This window comes from Syngnathus scovelli, unplaced genomic scaffold, assembly GCF_024217435.2.
Source record: "Syngnathus scovelli strain Florida unplaced genomic scaffold, RoL_Ssco_1.2 HiC_scaffold_139, whole genome shotgun sequence".
Lineage (NCBI taxonomy): Eukaryota > Metazoa > Chordata > Actinopteri > Syngnathiformes > Syngnathidae > Syngnathus > Syngnathus scovelli.
In genome coordinates this window covers 40,001-47,718 of record NW_026061231.1, presented here as the reverse complement: position 1 = coordinate 47,718, position 7,718 = coordinate 40,001, and positions in this window count along the sequence as shown.

Sequence of the window (7,718 nt, the reverse complement as noted above, 5' to 3'; positions counted from 1 at the left end):
TTCCCCGGCCGGCGCGAATTCCGGGCCGCGACCGCTAACTTACGGGACCCCGATTGGCCCGCGGACCAGCCGGCGGGACCTCCGTGACCGCCTATCCGCCTGCGCTGGTTCCCCGGCCGGCGCGAATTCCGGGCCGCGACCGCTAACTTACGGGACCCCAATTGGCCCGCGGACCAGCCGGCGGGACCTCCGTGACCGCCTATCCGCCTCCGCTGGTTCCCCCCTCGGCGTGGATTCCGGACCGCGACCGCTAAATTACGGGACCCAAATTGGCCCGCGGACCAGCCGGCGGGACCTCCGTGACCGCCTATCCGCCTTCGCTGGTTCCCCGGTCGGCCACAGATGACGAATATTCGGCCTCTCGCTCTGGAAGTCCTGCCGACTTAGCCGAAAATTTTCTAAGTGCCATCGGCTCTCGCTCGGAAAAGTGTCCGCCTCGTCTGGTTCCCCAGCTCGGCCTCAGAATTCGAAAATTCGGCCTCTCTGAGGTACCAGGGGTAGGCTTTATGTACTTGGTCCCCCCAGTTAGTGTACTCATCACTTTACCCCCCTTTCGCAAAATATAGTCGGCACGTATGTGCAGAACTGTTTATTTTCATTTTAAAAATTTTCTAAGTGCCAGCGGAAGCTGTCACACGAACTGTCCGAGCTACCACGGTGCCCATCCCGGGCAGTGACGGCAAAAGGCCGATGTGTGTTTGATGGAAGTCTGAATAATTTCTAAGTGCCAACGGCTCAACCGCCGTAAAGTGTCCGCCTCGGCTGGTTCTCCCGGTCGGCCCGAACGAGCGAAAATTCGGCCTCTTCCCCTGGAGGTCCGGAACATTTGGCGAATATTTTCAAAGTGCCAACGGCTGTTCCGCCGTAACGTGTCCGACCCGGCTGGTTCCTCCGGTCGGCCCGAACGAGCGAAAATTCGGCCTCTTCCCCTGGAGGTCCGGAACATTTTGGCGAATATTTTCAAAGTGCCAACGGCTGTTGCGCCGTAACGTGTCCGACCCGGCCGGTTCCTCCGGTCGGCCCGAACGAGCGAAAATTCGGCCTCTTCCCCTGGAGGTCCGGAACATTTTGGCGAATATTTTCAAAGTGCCAACGGCCGTTCCGCCGTAAAGTGTCCTACCCGGCTGGTTCCTTCGGTCGGCCCGAACGAGCGAAAATTCGGCCTCTTCCCCTGGAGGTCCGGAACATTTTGGCGAATATTTTCAAAGTGCCAACGGCTGTATCGCCGTAACGTGTCCGACCCGGCTGGTTCCTCCGGTCGGCCCGAACGAGCGAAAATTCGGCCTCTTCCCCTGGAGGTCCGGACGACTTTGGCGAATATTTTCTAAGTGCGAACGGCTGTTGCGCCGTAACGTGTCCGACCCGGCTGGTTCCTCCGGTCGGCCCGAACGAGCGAAAATTCGGCCTCTTCCCCTGGAGGTCCGGAACATTTTGGCGAATATTTTCAAAGTGCCAACGGCTGTTGCGCCGTAACGTGTCCGACCCGGCCGGTTCCTCCGGTCGGCCCGAACGAGCGAAAATTCGGCCTCTTCCCCTGGAGGTCCTGTGAAGTTTAACGAATATTTTCTAAGTGCGAACGGCTCTTCCGCCGTAACGTGTCCGACCCGGCTGGTTCCTCCGGTCGGCCTGAACGAGCGAAAATTCGGCCTCTTCCCCTGGAGGTCCTGTCAAGTTTAACGAATATTTTCTAAGTGCCATCGGCTCTTCCGCCGTAAGGTGTCCGACTCGGCCGGTTCCCCTAGTCGGCCAAATAATGTGACAATTCGGCCTCTCGCTCTGGAAGTCCGGCCAACTTCTGCGAATATTTTCTAAGTGCCATCGGCTCTTCCGCCGTAATGTGTCCGACTCGGCCGGTTCCTCCGGTCGGCCTGAACGAGCGAAAATTCGGCCTCTTCCCCTGGAGGTCCTGTCAAGTTTAACGAATATTTTCTAAGTGCCATCGGCTCTTCCGCCGTAAGGTGTCCGACTCGGCCGGTTCCTCCGGTCGGCCTGAACGAGCGAAAATTCGGCCTCTTCCCCTGGAGGTCCTGTCAAGTTTAACGAATATTTTCTAAGTGCCATCGGCTCTTCCGCCGTAAGGTGTCCGACTCGGCCGGTTCCTCCGGTCGGCCTGAACGAGCGAAAATTCGGCCTCTTCCCCTGGAGGTCCTGTCAAGTTTAACGAATATTTTCTAAGTGCCATCGGCTCTTCCGCCGTAAGGTGTCCGACTCGGCCGGTTCCTCCGGTCGGCCTGAACGAGCGAAAATTCGGCCTCTTCCCCTGGAGGTCCTGTCAAGTTTAACGAATATTTTCTAAGTGCCATCGGCTCTTCCGCCGTAAGGTGTCCGACTCGGCCGGTTCCTCCGGTCGGCCTGAACAAGCGAAAATTCGGCCTCTTCCCCTGGAGGTCCTGTCAAGTTTAACGAATATTTTCTAAGTGCGAACGGCTCTTCCGCCGTAAGGTGTCCGACCCGGCCGGTTCCTCCGGTCGGCCCGAACGAGCGAAAATTCGGCCTCTTCCCCTGGAGGTCCTGTCAAGTTTAACGAATATTTTCTAAGTGCCATCGGCTCTTCCGCCGTAAGGTGTCCGTCTCGGCCGGTTCCTCCGGTCGGCCTGAACGAGCGAAAATTCGGCCTCTTCCCCTGGAGGTCCTGTCAAGTTTAACGAATATTTTCTAAGTGCCATCGGCTCTTCCGCCGTAAGGTGTCCGACTCGGCCGGTTCCTCCGGTCGGCCTGAACAAGCGAAAATTCGGCCTCTTCCCCTGGAGGTCCGTTCAAGTTTAACGAATATTTTCTAAGTGCCATCGGCTCTTCCGCCGTAAGGTGTCCGACTCGGCTGGTTCCCGATGTCGGCCAGAACAAGTGGAAACTCGGCCTCTTCCCCTGGAGGTCAGTTGAAGTTTAACGAATATTTTCAAAGTGCCAACGGCTGCTCCGCCGTAAAGCGTCCGACTCGGCTGGTTCCCGATGTCGGCCAGAACAAGTGAAAATTCGGCCTCTTCCCCTGGAGGTCCGTTCAAGATTAACGAATATTTTCTAAGTGCCAACGGCTGCTCCGCCGTAAAGCGTCCGACTCGGCTGGTTCCCGATGTCGGCCAGAACAAGTGAACATTCGGCCTCTTCCCCTGGAGGTCCGTTCAAGATTAACGAATATCTTCTAAGTGCCAACGGCTCTTGCGCCGAAAAGCGTCCGCCTGGGCTGGTTCCTGATGTCGGCCAGAACAAGTGAAAATTCGGCCTCTTCCCCTGGAGGTCCGTTCAAGATTAACGAATATTTTCTAAGTGCCAACGGCTCTTGCGCCGAAAAGCGTCCGCCTCGGCTGGTTCCCGCGGTCGGACACAAAATGTGTCAATTCGGCCTCTCTGAGGTACCAGGGGTGGGCTTTATGTACTTGGTCCCCCCACTTAGTGTACTCATCACTTTACCCCCCTTTCGCAAAATATAGTCGGCACGTATGTGCAGAACTGTTTATTTTCATTTTAAAAATTGTCTAAGTGCCAGCGGAAGCTGTCACACGAACTGTCCGAGCTACCACGGTGCCCATCCCGGGCAGTGACGGCAAAAGGCCGATGTGTGTTTATGGAAGTCTGAATAATTTCTAAGTGCCAACGGCTGCTCCGCCGTAAAGTGTCCGCCTCGGCTGGTTCCCTTGGTCGGCCAGAACAAGTGAAAATTCGGCCTCTTCCCCTGGAGGTCCGGAACATTTTGGCGAATATTTCCTAAGTGCCAACGGCTGCTCCGCCGTAAAGTGTCCGCCTCGGCCGGTTCACCCGGTCGGCCAGAACAAGTGAAAATTTGGCCTCTTCCCCTGGAGGTCCGGAACATTTTGGCGAATATTTCCTAAGTGCCAACGGCTGCTCCGCCGTAAAGTGTCCGACTCGGCTGGTTCCCGATGTCGGCCAGAACAAGTGAAAATTCGGCCTCTTCCCCTGGAGGTCCGTTCAAGATTAACGAATATTTCCTAAGTGCCAACGGCTGCTCCGCCGTAAAGCGTCCGACTCGGCTGGTTCCCGATGTCGGCCAGAACAAGTGAAAATTCGGCCTCTTCCCCTGGAGGTCCGTTCAAGATTAACGAATATTTCCTAAGTGCCAACGGCTGCTCCGCCGTAAAGCGTCCGACTCGGCTGGTTCCCGATGTCGGCCAGAACAAGTGAAAAATCGGCCTCTTCCCCTGGAAGTCCGGCCGAGTTAAGGCAAATATTTCCTAAGTGCCAACGGCTGCTCAGCCTTAAAGTGTCCGACTCGGCTGGTTCCCGATGTCGGCCAGAACAAGTGAAAATCCGGCCTCTTCCCCTGGAAGTCCGGCCGAGTTAAGGCAAATATTTCCTAAGTGCCAACGGCTGCTCAGCCTTAAAGTGTCCGACTCGGCTGGTTCCCGATGTCGGCCAGAACAAGTGAAAATCCGGCCTCTTCCCCTGGAAGTCCGGCCGAGTTAAGGCAAATATTTCCTAAGTGCCAACGGCTGCTCAGCCTTAAAGTGTCCGACTCGGCTGGTTCCCGATGTCGGCCAGAACAAGTGAAAATCCGGCCTCTTCCCCTGGAAGTCCGGCCGAGTTAAGGCAAATATTTCCTAAGTGCCAACGGCTGCTCAGCCGTAAAGTGTCCGACTCGGCTGGTTCCCGATGTCGGCCAGAACAAGTGAAAATCCGGCCTCTTCCCCTGGAAGTCCGGCCGAGTTAAGGCAAATATTTCCCAAGTGCCAACGGCTGTTCCGCCGTAAAGGGTCCGACTCGGCTGGTTCCCGATGTCGGCCAGAACAAGTGAAAATCCGGCCTCTTCCCCTGGAAGTCCGGCCGAGTTAAGGCAAATATTTCCTAAGTGCCAACGGCTGTTCCGCCGTAAAGGGTCCGACTCGGCTGGTTCCCGATGTCGGCCAGAACAAGTGAAAAATCGGCCTCTTCCCCTGGAAGTCCGGCCGAGTTCGGCGAATAGTTCCTAAGTGCCAACGGCTGCTCCGCCGTAAAGAGTCCGACTGGGCTGGTTCCCGATGTCGGCCAGAACAAGTGAAAATCCGGCCTCTTCCCCTGGAAGTCCGGCCGAGTTAAGGCAAATATTTCCTAAGTGCCAACGGCTGTTCCGCCGTAAAGGGTCCGACTCGGCTGGTTCCCGATGTCGTCCAGAACAAGTGAAAAATTGGCCTCTTCCCCTGGAAGTCCGGCCGAGTTCGGCGAATATTTCCCAAGTGCCAACGGCTGTTCCGCCGTAAAGAGTCCGACTCGGCTGGTTCCCGATGTCGGCCAGAACAAGTGAAAATTCGGCCTCTTCCCCTGGAGGTCCGTTCAAGTTTGGGGAATATTTTCTAAGTGCCAACGGCTGCTCCGCCTTAAAGCGTCCGACTCGGCTGGTTCCCGATGTCGGCCAGAACAAGTGAAAATCCGGCCTCTTCCCCTGGAAGTCCGGCCGAGTTAAGGCAAATATTTCCTAAGTGCCAACGGCTGCTCAGCCTTAAAGGGCCCGACTCGGCTGGTTCCCGATGTCGGCCAGAACAAGTGACAATTCGGCCTCTTCCCCTGGAGGTCTTTTCAAGTTTAACGAATATTTTCTAAGTGCCAACGGCTGCTCCGCCTTAAAGCGTCCGACTCGGCTGGTTCCCGATGTCGGCCAGAACAAGTGACAATTCGGCCTCTTCCCCTGGAGGTCCTTTCAAGTTTAACGAATATTTTCTAAGTGCCAACGGCTGCTCCGCCTTAAAGAGTCCGACTCGGCTGGTTCCCGATGTCGGCCAGAACAGGTGAAAATTCGGCCTCTTCCCCTGGAGGTCCGTTCAAGTTTGGCGAATATTTTCTAAGTGCCAACGGCTGCTCCGCCTTAAAGTGTCCGACTCGGCTGGTTCCCGATGTCGGGCAGAACAAGTGACAATTCGGCCTCTTCCCCTGGAAGTCCGGCCGAGTTTGGCGAATATTTTCTAAGTGCCAACGGCTGCTCCGCCGTAAAGAGTCCGACTCGGCTGGTTCCCGATGTCGGCCAGAAAAAGTGACAATTCGGCCTCTTCCCCTGGAGGTCCTTTGAAGTTTAGCGAATATTTTCTAAGTGCCAACGGCTCTTGCGCCGAAAAGCGTCCGCCTCGGCTGGTTCCCGCGGTCGGCCGTAATAGGCGAAAATTCGGCCTCTTCCCCTGGAGCGACCTCCAAATTTGGGCGAAATTTTTCTAAGTGCCTAAAGGTACCAGGGGTTTGGGTACCAGGGGTGCAGTACGAACTGGTCTTTTGTCAACCCATGTACTTTTTCTAGAGTACATGGGTTGGTCCCCCCACTTAGTGTACTCATCACTTTACCCCCCTTTCGCAAAATATAGTCAGAACGAGCATGGGGGACGCAATTGTTTTCCATGCAAATCAATTGGGCCTGGTCCGAGCGCTGGTAACGGCCGCCAGCAAGCGTCCCCTGCTCGGATAGCAGAACTGAAGAAGGCACGGCACTTCCAGAGAGAGAGAGAAAATTTTCTAAGTGCCACATTTCTCAAAAATTTTCAAAGTGCCACATCTCTCAAAAAATTTCTAAGTGCCACATCTCTCAAAAACTTTCTAAGTGCCACATCTCTGAAAAACTTTCTAAGTGCCACATCTCTGAAAAAACTTTCTAAGTGCCACGTCTCTGAAAAACTTTCTAAGTGCCACAGCACGGCTGTGAAATATTCAAAGTCCTACAGGCATTGGCAGAATGCGCGGACGGCCGTCTGCTCCCGGCGGCCGCCGCGAAGCTACTACCCCCTCCCGGGGACGGCTGTCTGCTCCCGGCAGCCGTCCTTACCCCCCTCCCCCGTTTGCACCGCCTGAAGTTAGACCCGCCTTGGTAGGGCCCCCACCGGCCCCGGCTCGCCGGCGTTGGGTGGACGGTTCCTGCCCACTTGCGGGTCCCGGTCGCTTGGCAACCGACCGGGGAGGACCAGCCGCCTCCTTAAACACAGGCTGGAAGGGAAATCCGATCAAGCTACGGAGGACCGGCCGCCTCCTTAAACACAGGCCGGAAGGGAAATCCGATCAAGCTACGGAGGACCGGTCGCCTCCCTAAACACAGGCCGGGCAAAAATCTGCGAATGGGCCCGTCAAGGGTAGTGGGTCATCCAAGGAGGGAGGTACCGGCCGCCTCCTTAAACACAGGCCGGGCAAAAATCTGCGAATGGCCCGTCAAGGGTAGAAGGTCATCCAAGGAGGGAGGTACCGGCCGCCTCCTTAAACACAGGCCGGGCAAAAATCTGCGAATGGCCCGTCAAGGGTAGAAGGTCATCCAAGGAGGGAGGTACCGGCCGCCTCCTTAAACACAGGCCGGGCAAAAATCTGCGAATGGCCCGTCAAGGGTAGAAGGTCATCCAAGGAGGGAGGTACCGGCCGCCTCCTTAAACACAGGCCGGGCAAAAATCTGCGAATGGCCCGTCAAGGGTAGAAGGTCATCCAAGGAGGGAGGTACCGGCCGCCTCCTTAAACACAGGCCGGGCAAAAATCTGCGAATGGCCGGTCAAGGGTTGTTGGTCATCCAAGGAGGGAGGTACCGGCCGCCTCCTTAAACACAGGCCGGGCAAAAATCTGCGAACGGCCCGTCAAGGGTTCTGTCTCATCCAAGAAAGGGGTACCGGCCGCCTCAGAGGCCGGAGCGAAGGGGGCGAAAGGCTGTCGATGGGGAAGGATCGGGGCCACGGCTAATCTAGCGATGCCCGCGTCGGGCGGTCACTCCGACGAATGAGCGGGGCCGAATCCGGCGCGAGGCGGCCTTCAGGCACGTGGTTCGAGACGACCTC